Raw genomic sequence first — 12,990 nt, 5'->3', positions numbered from 1 at the left:
CCCCAAACTCTGACAGCTGTTTTTAGTAGGCATTTACAATAAGCTTTGTAATCAACTGTATGCATCACACGCTTGTACCTTCAATTAAATTATAAATGAATAATGGGATTAAAAGCACGTAAACACCTTTTTATTATCTTTAATTCACTCAAATTTCATAGACAGGCAGAAATATGAGAAAAAGTTCTCTAAGAAAGGGTATAGTGGTGAAGACTGAGGGGAAATGACCAGAAGAGTAAGGCAGATCTGTGCATTAGAGTAGTGCACAGTAAAACAAGCATTTTACTGCACATTGCCACAATGCATGGCAAAGGTGTCTTGCGGTGTATTGCAGTGATATTCATTTTAAATGACATCCTAGTGCACAACAATCCACATGAGTTTTAGCCCACCAAAATGCACACCACACTGAACCATTCTCATGTCAAGTGCCATAAAAAGCCTTCTAAAAGAAACAGCTACTATTAACAATGTCAAAGGTATTTTTCCAGGCAAAAAAGTAGAACAGGCGCAAAACAGGCGTAAAAAATAAAAAGAAGACATTACGTTTTCCTCTGAGGTCGCAGTGAAGAATTTGAAATAACTGATAATCTGTGCCTCCAGATATGTAGCATATATACTGGAATGTCTGTATGTATGGCAAACAATACATGGGCAGAATTACAAGATTGAGAAAACCAGCAAAGGAACACATTATTAATATAGTAAAAAGAAACAGTAACCATAGTGTGTCAGCTTACTGTTCAATGTTTTACAATGCAGATCCTAGGAAGTTAAAATTCCATGAGTTAAAGCTAAACTCTGGGAATTACACAAAAAATACTCTTGCAGTGGAGTTAAGTCTAGAAGTAGTGGAATAAAGAGTAACATTTGACTTATTCCTTGCTCTGACAGGCTCACTCCACCTGTGTGACTGTTCCCCAAAGCCTCCTCTCTGCTCCAGTTAGCAGTCATAGGCTAACATCATCACATACAATGCAAGACCAATAGCCCTGAATTGTTTGTGATGGCGGCAAGGGCCCAAACACAACCCGGAGGGTCAGGAATAAGAGGTGAGTGCCTGAAGCTTGTCAGGGTGTTGATCATGTTTAAAGATATTATGCCTTATTCCTCTACCCCTAGACATAAAGGGGTTTATTTACTAAAGCTGGAGAGTGCAAAATCAGACTCACGTCTGCATAGAAACCAATCAGCTTCCAGGTTTCATTGCCAAAGCTTCATTGAACAAGCTGAGGTTAGAAGCTGATTGGTTTCTATGCAGAAGGGAGTCTGATTTTGGACTCTCCAGCTTTAGTAAATAAACCCCAAAGTGTTACTAAACTCACAACAGAAAAATCAGTCTGTATATGCAGTAAAGAGAAAACAGGTGGCGCACACACCTAGTGCATTATCCAAGGTTTATTGTAGGAGTGAAAGAATAATAAAAACATACTCACAGACGAAGCATGTATCTAAAAAGCATAGAAAAATGACAATGGCCACAATGGCAGGCAAGGTGTTCTCACCGTCAGTGCGGTCAAATGGTTGACGCGTTTCGGGGACGAATCCCTTTCCTCAGAGCATCAACAGCAAGGCTCTTACTTCCCATTCATCATACATCTGCATCAGAGGTTGGTCATCAGCTCTGAGGAAAGGGATTTGTCCCCGAAACGCGTCAGCCATTTGACCGCACTGACAGTGAGAACACCTTGCCTGCCGTTGTGGCCATTGTCATTTTTCTATGATTTCCCCGTCTGAGGAGGGCTGCACCCCTGAAGCATTTCCTTTGGTTGTCGCTGTCCTGGTACCCTTGGCTTCCCTTTTGGCTGTGCATATCCTGAGGCGCTGGAGAGTACATACGATAATGTATATGCAGTAAAGCATGCTTGTTATACTCACTGTGGAACCTAAGGGGTTAATCCTCTACATTGTGTAAAAAGGCTCTTTGATCCAGAATTCTCTGATCCTTCTCTTCTTCTACAGTCCCCAATCCATCTGCTTATAGTACAGAGCTCTAGGAGTTACTCTGCACATGCTCAGCTTAGTGTATATGGCTAGAGAGCTTTTTTTTTTCTTTGGGAGGATGCATGATATCAACACAGGGCCAATCAGCACTGTCCAAACAGAGGGCCAGGGGTTATGCAGCCTCATAGGACAGTCATAGGAAAATGAAAACTCCTCCTACAATCTTAAACTAGTTCTCAGCTGGACACTGTTAGAAGTCACTGCTATATACTGCTGATGAGAAAAGGTATTTAGCAGTTTATATTTACTAAACTAATTGCACTTCCATGTTCTGTGTACTGTAGGAGACCAGAGAGAGTGAATGCAGGGTTGCCCGGGTTTAGTAACACTTTAATGAACAGTTAACCCTCGTAGTGCAGGGGGGCCTCACTGCAATACTTTTTTTTTTAATTTTCAGACCTCAGCCTGAAAGCAGATCTAAACCCAATAAACCTCATATAAGTTTTAAGATGTTGATACTATTTCAAATCTGCAGCTTTCATCAAAATAATAGCTGGTGATCTTGCCATAAGGGTTCATGCTCAGGAATTTAAGATTATGGAGTGACAACTGTAAGTTGTCATTCTGTGTGGTCACCCTGACACATGCATTCCTGGTAGAAACTACAAGCAGCCATGCCAACACACATTGTATAGGCATGGTCTAATGCTGACACTATCAGGAAGCCAGGCCAGAGTAATGATGTGCAGCCAACACTGTAGCTTGTGCATGTTGACAGGAAGTAGATTGGAGACCAGTAGCACTGAGATGAAAAAAAAAGCTAAAAACATCAGAGATTGGTGCACTGTACCTCATTTGGTGGAAACGCCCTAAAATTAGAAAGCACTGGATCATTGTGTATTAGCTTACACAGTATTAGGAAAGGGCAAAGGAGAAATTCCATGCAAGACACGTCTTAGCCTAAAACCAACAGACTGCACTAACTTCCAACGTAAACTTTTATTCTTTATCTTTACGGCAACAAAGCAGATGTTGGTAAAGGCCCAAAAATCAGCCATACCCACAGTAACCCAAGTCAAAATAAAAAATGACAAGGTACTTAAAATGGAACTTTAGTTGATAAAAGTCCTACTAGGTCACTTCATGCTGGTCCCTATTTGCAGGTAAAGCCATGTAAAACATTAAAAAGAAGTACCTATACTGTTTAAAATCCAGTCGCACTGTCTCACCCTGCTCTGCACATGCTCAGTTGCAGTCTATTCTTAGGCACTGTGCTGAATTTCTAGAGGCCGATCTACTGACAGCCAAAAGATTTAATGCTGCTCAGAACTCTGGGTTTCAACAAAATGGCAGCCTCGAGCAAAAAGAAACAGGAACAATGTTGGAGGCAAATTATAGCACACATTTATTTTAGTAGCATGATTATTAATGTGGAATGTATTTTCCTTGCTAAAGAACACTCATTTTTTCAAGTTGTTATGAGCATAGTTCCACTTTAAAGCAGATCTACACTGCATCTGAGCACCACAAACCAAAAACACTATTAAATTCATTTTTATTATTCAGCAAACTCACCCATCCATCCATATCTGCAAGCTTTATTTTGCAGAGAAAAACATCCCCTAGCATTTATGGCTGTGGCCATCTTGAATAAGGGCAGATTATTCATGTAGCATTTACTTCCTGGAATCCATCTAACCTTAGCTCAAGTATGCAGGCAGGAGGGCGTGCTTAGCTGAGAAAACCCTTCCTCCCCTCCCCTGGGATGTGATGTATGACATCATTTGCCTAGACCTAGAAACCAGGAAGTAACTGAAGAAATGTAAAAAAAAAAAAAACGTTTACACTAAGTAAATATGATAAACTTTCCTATCTACTTACTAATGCTAGCACCATAGGAATTAAAAATAAGCAATGCTGATTGAGAAAGTGAAGTTCTGCTTCAACCGCTTCCCATCCGCCCTATAGCAGCAGTACTGCACATATATATATATGATTTTGCATTCCTGGGTAGGGGGTGCGTGCGAGCTGCGCGTGTGCCCTACCCGCACCGCCATTCGCGGCCTCGGCTGTCAATCACTGGGTCCCAGCTGGCACGAACGGTTTGCCGAGCATCTCCAAAAGGGAGGGGAGGGGGAGAACTGTTCTCTCCCCTATCAGCTCCTGCACACTGCTTTGCATGGCTGTGCATAGCACAGCCATGCAAAGCAGTGTGCTTACAGTGAAGCACAAACACAGCCCAGTATGCAAAACAGCACACAGTTAACCCTTTGATCGCTCCACATGTTAAGCCCTTCCTGCCCAGTGCCATAAGTACAGTGTCAGTGCTTTTTAGTAGCACTAATCACTGTATTGGTGTCACTGGGGATGTCAGTGACATCAAGTCAGTTCCCCCCAGTGTCAGATTGCCTGCCGCAGTCCCGCTATAAGTCGCTGATTGCCGCCATTACTAGTAAAAATAAAATTAAATCTAAAAATCACAGTACATATACCACCATTTGTAAACATTATAACTTTCTCGTAAACCAATTAATTTGCACGTATTGGGATTTTTTTTTAGCAAAGACATGTAGCAGTGTACAAAATTTAGAAAATAAAAAATGTATTATTTTAACTGTATAGTATTACAAAATTGTGTTTGCTCCTTTACACAATTATTGTATAAGAGTTTATAGGTGAAAAGACGCTATGGGATTTTTTTAGCCCCAGGAAGACTGTGTTAGGCATACAGGGCTAATATCTGAGCGATGACTAGAAGCTCTGAACATAAATTATTTCACAAATGGGGGGAAGCAAGGGAGACTAAGGAAAGAATAGTTATATTATTGGTGATATTATTATTGTTATTATTATTAATAACCAGGATTTATATAGCGCCAACAGTTTTCTCAGCGCTCTACAATATAATCTTTACATGCATGCTCAACAACATTGTTTTTGGGCCCCATAGCAATTGCTTGGGCTGCTATGGCTATAGTAGTACAAGTGCTTGTAGATTATGTATAGACTATTGTACAAACATACTAACGTAGATTCTCTGTTTTATTTAAAAAGTTCTTTAACTGCTTGACCCCTGGAAGGTTTTACCCTCTTCATGTCCAGGGCATTTTTTTACTATTCAGTAGTGTGCTACTTTCCCTAGCATTTGCGGGGTCATGCAACACTGTACCCAAACAAAATTTATATCATTTGTTTTCACACAAAGAGAGCATTTTTTTGGTGGTATTTGATCACCACTGGGTTTTGTATTATATAAATGAAAAAAAGACCAAAAATTTAGGAAACAAAAAGATAGTTTCTACTTTCTATTATAAACATGTCCAATAAAAAAATAAACATTTTTCATAAATGTAGGCCAAAACGTATTCTGCTACATGTCTATGGTAATTGGTTTATTTGAAAGTTATAGCATCTACAAACCATGGCATATACTGTACATTTGAAAAACAGTCCTGACGTACTGACGGTCTATCTCATTTCTTGAGGCGTAAAATGCCAGGACAGTATAAATACCCCCCCAAATAACATTATTTTGGAAAGTAGACAATCTAAGGTATTTATTAAGAGGCATTGCAAGCTTTTTGGAAAACGAAGAAATTAAATAAAATATGTTTTTTCAATATTTTTTTTATATACTGTCACCAGTGCAGTAGTGTCATCATATGACTGGTATGGCGGTGATCAGTGGACAGACTCACTTTTCTTTAAAAAAACGTAACGGCTAAACGCGTTTTATAGCATTTGGCACTTGGAGTGTTTTCAATTCAATACCCAGAATACATTTTTTTTAGCCAATTAAATGAGTACATTTCCAAGTGTTTGATGCGCATACACCTGGTACAGGCGTTTACTAGTGTCAAACTTTTTTTTGCTGCCAGAAGAAAGGAGTCTAGTGCAGTTGATTTTAACATCCAGTGTGCATGTATCCTAACTGATATGTTTAAAAAAACAGAACTGAACAGATGAGGATGTAAACAGATGAACATCCATTTACATCCATTTGTCCATAGAAATTAAGTGCTGTCCATCAATAGGCAGATGAATAACAAACGCCTGTGTGAATGGGGCCTTAGCTCAGACATATTCAGATCTTAGTCCAAACCCACCTGAGTGAGCCCGCCAGGAAGCTGTCACTTGTACTGGGCCAGTCATCTGTGGCCAGGGCATTACCCCCCACGCACGGGTACAATGGGTCTGTATACGTGCGGCTCTTGGGCATGCTTCTGCCACTTATGATACTCCCAGTACAGGTGACAGCTTCCTGGTGGGTTTGCTCAGGTAAGGTTGGACTGAGAGTCCTTTCACATGGGCGTTCTGTTTTTTTCATCAGTTTAGTCATGTTTTTTAAAAAAAAAAAACAAAATCAGTTTTTCATCAGTTTTTTATATCAGTTTTTTACATCCACTACTAATGCAAAAAGCGGACCGTTCGTCCGTTAAAACCCATTCTTTCTGTCCGTTCCAGTTTTTTTTAACAGAACAAAAACAAGGCTTTGATCTGTTAAAAAAAAAAAAACAGATGTTGACAGATGCGGATGTAAATGGATGATCATCCTTTGACATCAGTTTTTCCATAGAGATACACTGATGTCCGTTTTTTCATCCATCAAAAAAAACGAACAAACAGACTGCCTGCATGAAAGGGACCGAAGGGTTCACTCACACTGGCACGTTTAGCCTGCCCTGGGTACGGTTCACCCCCTTGGGCTGGTTCATTTGTGCAGTATGAGTGCCGGGGACTACCTGGAAGAGGGGGTTCTGGGCATGGTTCACTTGTGGTCTAAAACGGCTTACTTCAGTGTGAGTGCAAATCGTGCCGGGGCACAGCAGTCTCCATAGAAGTCTTTGCAGTGAAACAGAGATCACTGTGGGCTGGGTAATAGAAGTGTTCCCAGGCACACAGCCTTATAGTCCAGTTGGGGGCAAATCAACCTTGGGCACGCTTCAGTTACAATGATCCCAGTATGAGTGCATCCGAACACTGCCCATAGATGGATCCAAAATTGTCAGTGCTCTCCAAATCATGGAACGGGGGCCAGATGTGGTCCTTTTCTTGCCTTTATCCAGCCCTTGGGGCATAATTCCTCCCACTGACTCCAACAATGGGGCATAATTCCTGCCACTAGCACCAACAGTGGGGCACTATTCCTCCCACCGACACCAACGATGGGACACTGTTGCTCCCACTGACAACAATAGTAGGACACTATACCTCCTACTGACACCAATAGTAGGGCACTATTCCTCCCACTGACACCAACGATGTGAAACTACTACTCCCACTGACACCAATAATGAGGCACTATTCATCCCACTGACACCAACGATGGGACAATATTCCTCCCACTGACACCAATGATGGGATACTATTCCTCCCACTGACACCAATGATGGGGCACTATTCCTCCCACTGACACCAAGGATGGGACACTGTTCCTCCCACTAACACTAACGATGGGACACTGTTCCTCCCACTGACACCAACGATGGGGCACTATTCCTCCCACTGACACCAATGATGGGGCACTATTCCTCCCACTGACACCAATGATGGGGCACTATTCCTCCTATTGACACTAATGATGGGGCACTTCCTCCCACTGACACCAAAGATGGGGCACTATTCCTCCCACTGACACCAATGATGGGGCACTATTCTTCCCACTGACACCAACGATGGGGCACTATTCTTCCCACTGACACCAACGATGGGGCACTATTCTTCCCACTGACACCAACGATGGGGCACTATTCCTCCCCCCACTGACACCAATGATGGGGCACTATTCCTCCCACTGACACCAATAATGGGGCACTATTCCTCTTACAAACACCAACAACAGGGCATTGTTACTGACGCCTGGACTTCGTAATCTCCCTCAGGCCACAGACTGGCCTCTCTAAATTAGTGTGACAGACAGTAAACTGTCCCTTTGTTTAGAAAGTATAGAGACCCCCTGCTCTAACTGCTATATCTGTTCTTTTGAAAAACAACAGACTTACTGGAAGAATCACCAGGTGAAAATAAAGAAAAGAAAGCCTAAAAAAGAAAACTAATGCAGTCATTTCATGTAAGAATTGGTAAGCTGCAATGTAATGTTTTCTTTTAAGATCTGAACGCACCTAGGCTCATCCCTACTTCTGGGATGGATGAGGTGTGTATCCCAGAAGGCTTTGGGAGGGGGATACATCATTGTCACCTAGGCGGGGGAGGAATTTTAGGCTCAGATTTAGTAATGGGGGAGGATATGTAAAGTGTGTGCAGAGGTGACAGTGCACATTAATGATTTACAGAGAGGGGAGTTCAGGGACTCCAAAGTCCAGTGGATGAAGTGTGCCGCGCTATGTCAGGGCAGAATGTGTTTTGTGTGATTTCAATGGAACTAAAAGTTGCAAATAAAATGGTGTAAGGAATGGCCGGTCCTGCCCCCTCCCTCTCCTCCCTCCATGGGCTGACAACACATCTGCCTGACTGAGGACAACACTGGAGGAGAGTCCTACTGAGGGCAGCTGGGGAGACCCAGCACACACCCCGAGCCCCCTAATCACCTGAATCATTTTATGAGCGCAACACCGTCTGGAGCCCTCGGGAAGTGTGTAATAGGAGACTGGAACACGGCACTAACGTGCTGCTGAACGCAAAGTACCACACCCCCCCCCCGTAATCCCCGTCACAGGCTGACTTCTACACACCCCGCTTCTCACCCCCACACACACACCGCGCTAAAACCCCAACAGCCCCTCTTACCCCGCATAGAGGAATCAGCTGGCCCACAACAACAGCAGCCTCGCCCGCTGTTCTCTGGGAAGTGTAGTTCCGGGTTCCCTATGCTGCATGCAAAGCTCGCTGTCTCGAACTACGTTACCCAGAATGCCTTGCTCTGGCAAAGGACGAGGAGACTTGGCTGGATTACAGTTACCATTGGAGACAGGGGCGGGGTTTGGAGCTCCATGATAGGGGCCTGTGAGGAATTCTAAGCATAGGTTCCATTTTTTTTTTTTGTCTGTAGCGGGATGAGGAATTGAAGTAAAATAGTACAATATATAAAGTAGAAAAAGCTGTGAAATAAGATGATAAAAAATGCATAACTGAAGTTAAAAGAAAGCTATAAAAATCAAAGAATGTGTGCAGCATTTTTGTGTTCTGTCTTCTAAATGCATGGTTACAGGGTTAGGTTCACATTGTTGTAGATCAGAAATGCATGCACAATCACACATGCCACTTTATACAAATGGAGGCGATATTCATTCTTACGCTTTCGGGCCTGTTCACACAAGAGGCAGCTGCTTTTGATAGATTATCCTTTTCCAGACCGCCTGCCTGCAATGTATTGTGGACGGGTGGCCCGTGCAGGCACAACAATGTATTAGTACTTCGCTGCCTGCTTCCTGGTGATTGTACACAGCGGGAGTCTGTCAGCAAGTCCAGGTCATGGCTGGGATCTGCTGATTGGTTGTGTCCAATCACAGCCCAGAGCCCCGTGTTGACAATCAACACAGGGCTCTGTACAGAGGGAATGATCTCTCTGTTTCTCATCTCTGCAAAGTAGGGATGAGAAACAAAAAGATCTATTAGTAAAAACAGCACATAATACACACATTACACATTGTTAGGCACACATTTAACCCTCTGATCGCCCTAGATGTTTACCCCTTCCCAGCCAGTGTCATTAGTACAGTGATAGTGTATAGTATAGTATTATCACTGTATTAGTGTCACTGGTGATGATGACAATAGCAGTTAGTCAATTCCCCCAGCGTCAGTGTCAGATTGCCTGCTGCACTATCGAAGTCCCTTTATAGGTCGCTGATTGGGAGTATAAAAAAAAGTCATATATATATATATATACCATAATTTGTAGATGCTATAACTTTCACATAAACCAATCAGTATACACTTATTGGGATTTTTTTCACCAAAGACATGTAGCAGAATACATTTTTGGCCAACATTTATGAAGAATTTTTTTTTATTGGATATGTTTTATAGCAGAAAGTAAAAAATATTGTTTTTTTCTTTTAATTTTCTTTTTTAGTTTATATCACAAAAAATAAAAACCCAGTGGTGTTCAAATAAAAAAAGCAGAAAAATGCAAAAAAAAAAGCTTTTTTTGTGTGAAAAAAATATACAAATTTGGGTTGGGTGCAGCGTTGCATGGCCACGCAATTACCAGTTAAAGTAGAACAGTGCTAAATAGGAAAAGATGGCCTGGTCATAAAGATGAGTGCGAATGGAGTCCGCACCAGGGGAACAACAGGACCATCACTAAAGTTGGAGGTCTGCTGTAAGGTAGATGTGTCCCTGAAAGTGGCCTTCACCTTGGCCTTGGGCATTGATGGAAACAGCACAAGTAGTGCTACTCCATGTGCAGGAATTTGACTCCAAACTAGGTGCCTAGAGTAACCCAAAAGAACCTACCCAGGGGGTAGTCCTCCAATGTGACCCAGACTCGGTGTCCAACAAGGAGGGGAACATGGAGGAAGTTCCACCCAAGTATCACAGCCAATTCACACCCACCTTCATGCTCCTGTCTGAATCTCAAGATTTGACATGCAACTGTGTCCATGCTGCATCTGCATCCACTTCTATGGATTGCCTGCATGAAGCTCTGAGGTGAATGCATAGGCAGCAAAAAGCAGCTCAGTACAGAGGAGGGGTCCCAAAGGAACCCTTATAGAAAAGTGTTGCATAAAAAAATCATTATTTAGACTGAATTCACACCTATGTACCTGTGTTGCAGCCAGGGGCGGACTGACCATTTGGAAACTCGGGCACTGCCCGAGGGCCTGGGGTCAGTAGGGGGCCCCATGAGATGCCCCTGGTACCTTTTTTATAGGCTTTTTTGAGTTTGGGTAAGGACACAGGGGCCCCATGATCCCCTATTGCCCGGGGGCCCCATGAGTTGTCAGTCCGCCCCTGGTTGCAGCACATTTTCAAGTTGTGCTTTGAAGCACTTGATACTTTCACATTGTCAATTGTTTCCAAAGCCTTTATATGACAGAATGAAAAAGTGACATGAAATTTTGTTTTGGCCTAATGCACATAGGGTGTTTGCCCATCTCTCCTAGATGCCTTTCCTCCTGGCAGCAGTGTTTTGACAGAAAAAAAACTTGTAAATGTGTGTAAACACATCTGGATGCATCAAGCACTTGTGCGTTAATTCATTTCATTGGCCGGAATAATAATTTTATTCTAGCCTCTGAAATGAATTAGGACTCAAACACTTGACGCACCTACCAGGATGAATAAACTCCTGTGCATAATCAGGAGTTATATCATCCCATGCTGGCCAATCAAGATAGCCAAAGACCCACCACCGGGAAGAAGCCAAGGACAAGATGCTGCAGTCAGGGACCTTGCAGACTTCAGACTGTTGGATAGGAGGTGAGTATTGTGAGTTCTGCCTTAAAGTATAATAAAACACATTTAACACATTACAACACTTGGTAAAATGCAAGTATAGTTGTGTTGCAGTGTGTTGCCATTCATTCTGAATAGACTCTAATGCACGTATACAGTGACCAAAAATGTACCTTCATTGTAGCACACCATAACACATAAATGTGTGCTGTGGTGCTCTGCATTGTCAAGATGTATTTTTTCATTCACTTTTATATTGAACAGTTACTGTATATTGAGAGCAATGCTCCTTCATGAAAGCATGTGTTAAAGATCTTACAGTACAGTATCTACAGAAGGCCACCTAAATATTACCTACTTTATGTGGATACAAAATGTACTTGTGAAGAACAAAAGTAAAGTTTATACTTACCTTAGCCTCATCTTCCTGATGTTGCAGTCCTTTAATAAAGACTCCTGGCAAAATCTCCCAAGAAGACCCTCTAGTAGTTCATTGTAAGAGCACCTTCTGTTAAGATTTTGGCTGCTCTGTATTCCACTGGATCTAGCCTGAAGGAGTGCAATGTCATCCTCGCCTAGGTGCCATAGACAGAAGACTGGTGTAAGGAAAGTATACATCTATACATGTAACATTTTGGAACTGTTTACATTAAATTTTTTAAAATAAAGCTATAGTTTAAAAAATCAGTTTTCAGACATAGGGACTGAAACTCCTATTGCAAGTGGGCAGCAAGCAAGTTGCCCTTTCGTATTTGTATCCCCCCCCACACACACACACACTCCTACATGCCTTCCTCACTTGTTGGTGCTCTGCATTGTCAAGATGTATTTTTTCATTCACTTTTATATTGAACAGTTATATTGAGAGCAATGCTCCTTCATGAAAGCATCTGGTAAAGACCTTACAGTACAGTATCTACAGCAGGCCCCCTAAATATTACCTAATTTTTGTGGATACAAAATGTACCTGTAAAGAACAAAAGTAAGGTTTATACTTACCTAACCTCATCTTTCTGACATTGCAGTCCTTCCATAAAGACTTCTGGCAAAATCTCCTGAGAAGACCCTCTAGTAGTTCATTGTAAGAGCACCTTCTCTTAAGATTTTGGCTGCTCTGTACTCCACAGGATCTAGCCTTAAGGAGTGCAAAGTCATCCTCGACTAGGTGCCATAGACAGAAGACTGGTGTAAGGAAAGTATACATCTATACATGTAACATTTTGCAACTGTTACCATTACATTTAAAAAAAAACAAAAAACTATATTTTAAAAAATCAGTTTTCAGACATAGGGACTGAAACTGCCATTGCAAGTGGGCAGCAAGCAAGTTGCCCTTTCGTATTTGTATCCCCCACACCCACACTCCTACATGCCTTCATCTCTTGTTGGTGCTTTAGGAGGCATCCTCCAATAAAGGGGGTTCCGTATCCAAAGGACTGGTACTCGATACTTATGGGCATTGTGCTCCTCTACACCCCTAGTGCCCACAAGATGATGCTGGCCAGGGAAGAGCTTAACTGCCATCTTCCCCATGGGTAATTCCCTCTTCTCTAGTTAACTGTTTTTTGGGGTCCTTTGAACGCTGAAACAGTTAAATAGTTTTAAATGTCATTTTATTTTAATTATTACAGTTGAAAAGAAGAAAAAAAAAACTGCCTAATTAAACAGTTATAAATCTATCACCTT

At 42.0% G+C, this 12,990-nt stretch overlaps 1 protein-coding gene across 1 annotated transcript in view; it reads right to left on the bottom strand.

Annotated features, from left to right (window-relative positions):
• Positions 1–8,809, bottom strand: part of CALCOCO1 (calcium binding and coiled-coil domain 1) — a 94,187-nt gene extending 85,378 nt beyond the window's left edge. The window contains exon 1 of the mRNA XM_089691433.1: positions 8,692–8,809. The gene's annotated coding sequence lies outside the window, so the exon portion shown is untranslated. The remainder of the gene's footprint in view (positions 1–8,691) is intronic.
• Positions 8,810–12,990: the final 4,181 nt, after the last annotated feature.

Source organism: Staurois parvus, unplaced genomic scaffold, assembly GCF_062004578.1.
Source record: "Staurois parvus isolate SC_StPar_1 unplaced genomic scaffold, SC_StPar_1.0 ptg000562l, whole genome shotgun sequence".
Taxonomy (NCBI): Eukaryota; Metazoa; Chordata; class Amphibia; order Anura; family Ranidae; genus Staurois; species Staurois parvus.
This window is presented reverse-complemented; position numbering and strand designations above follow the sequence as displayed.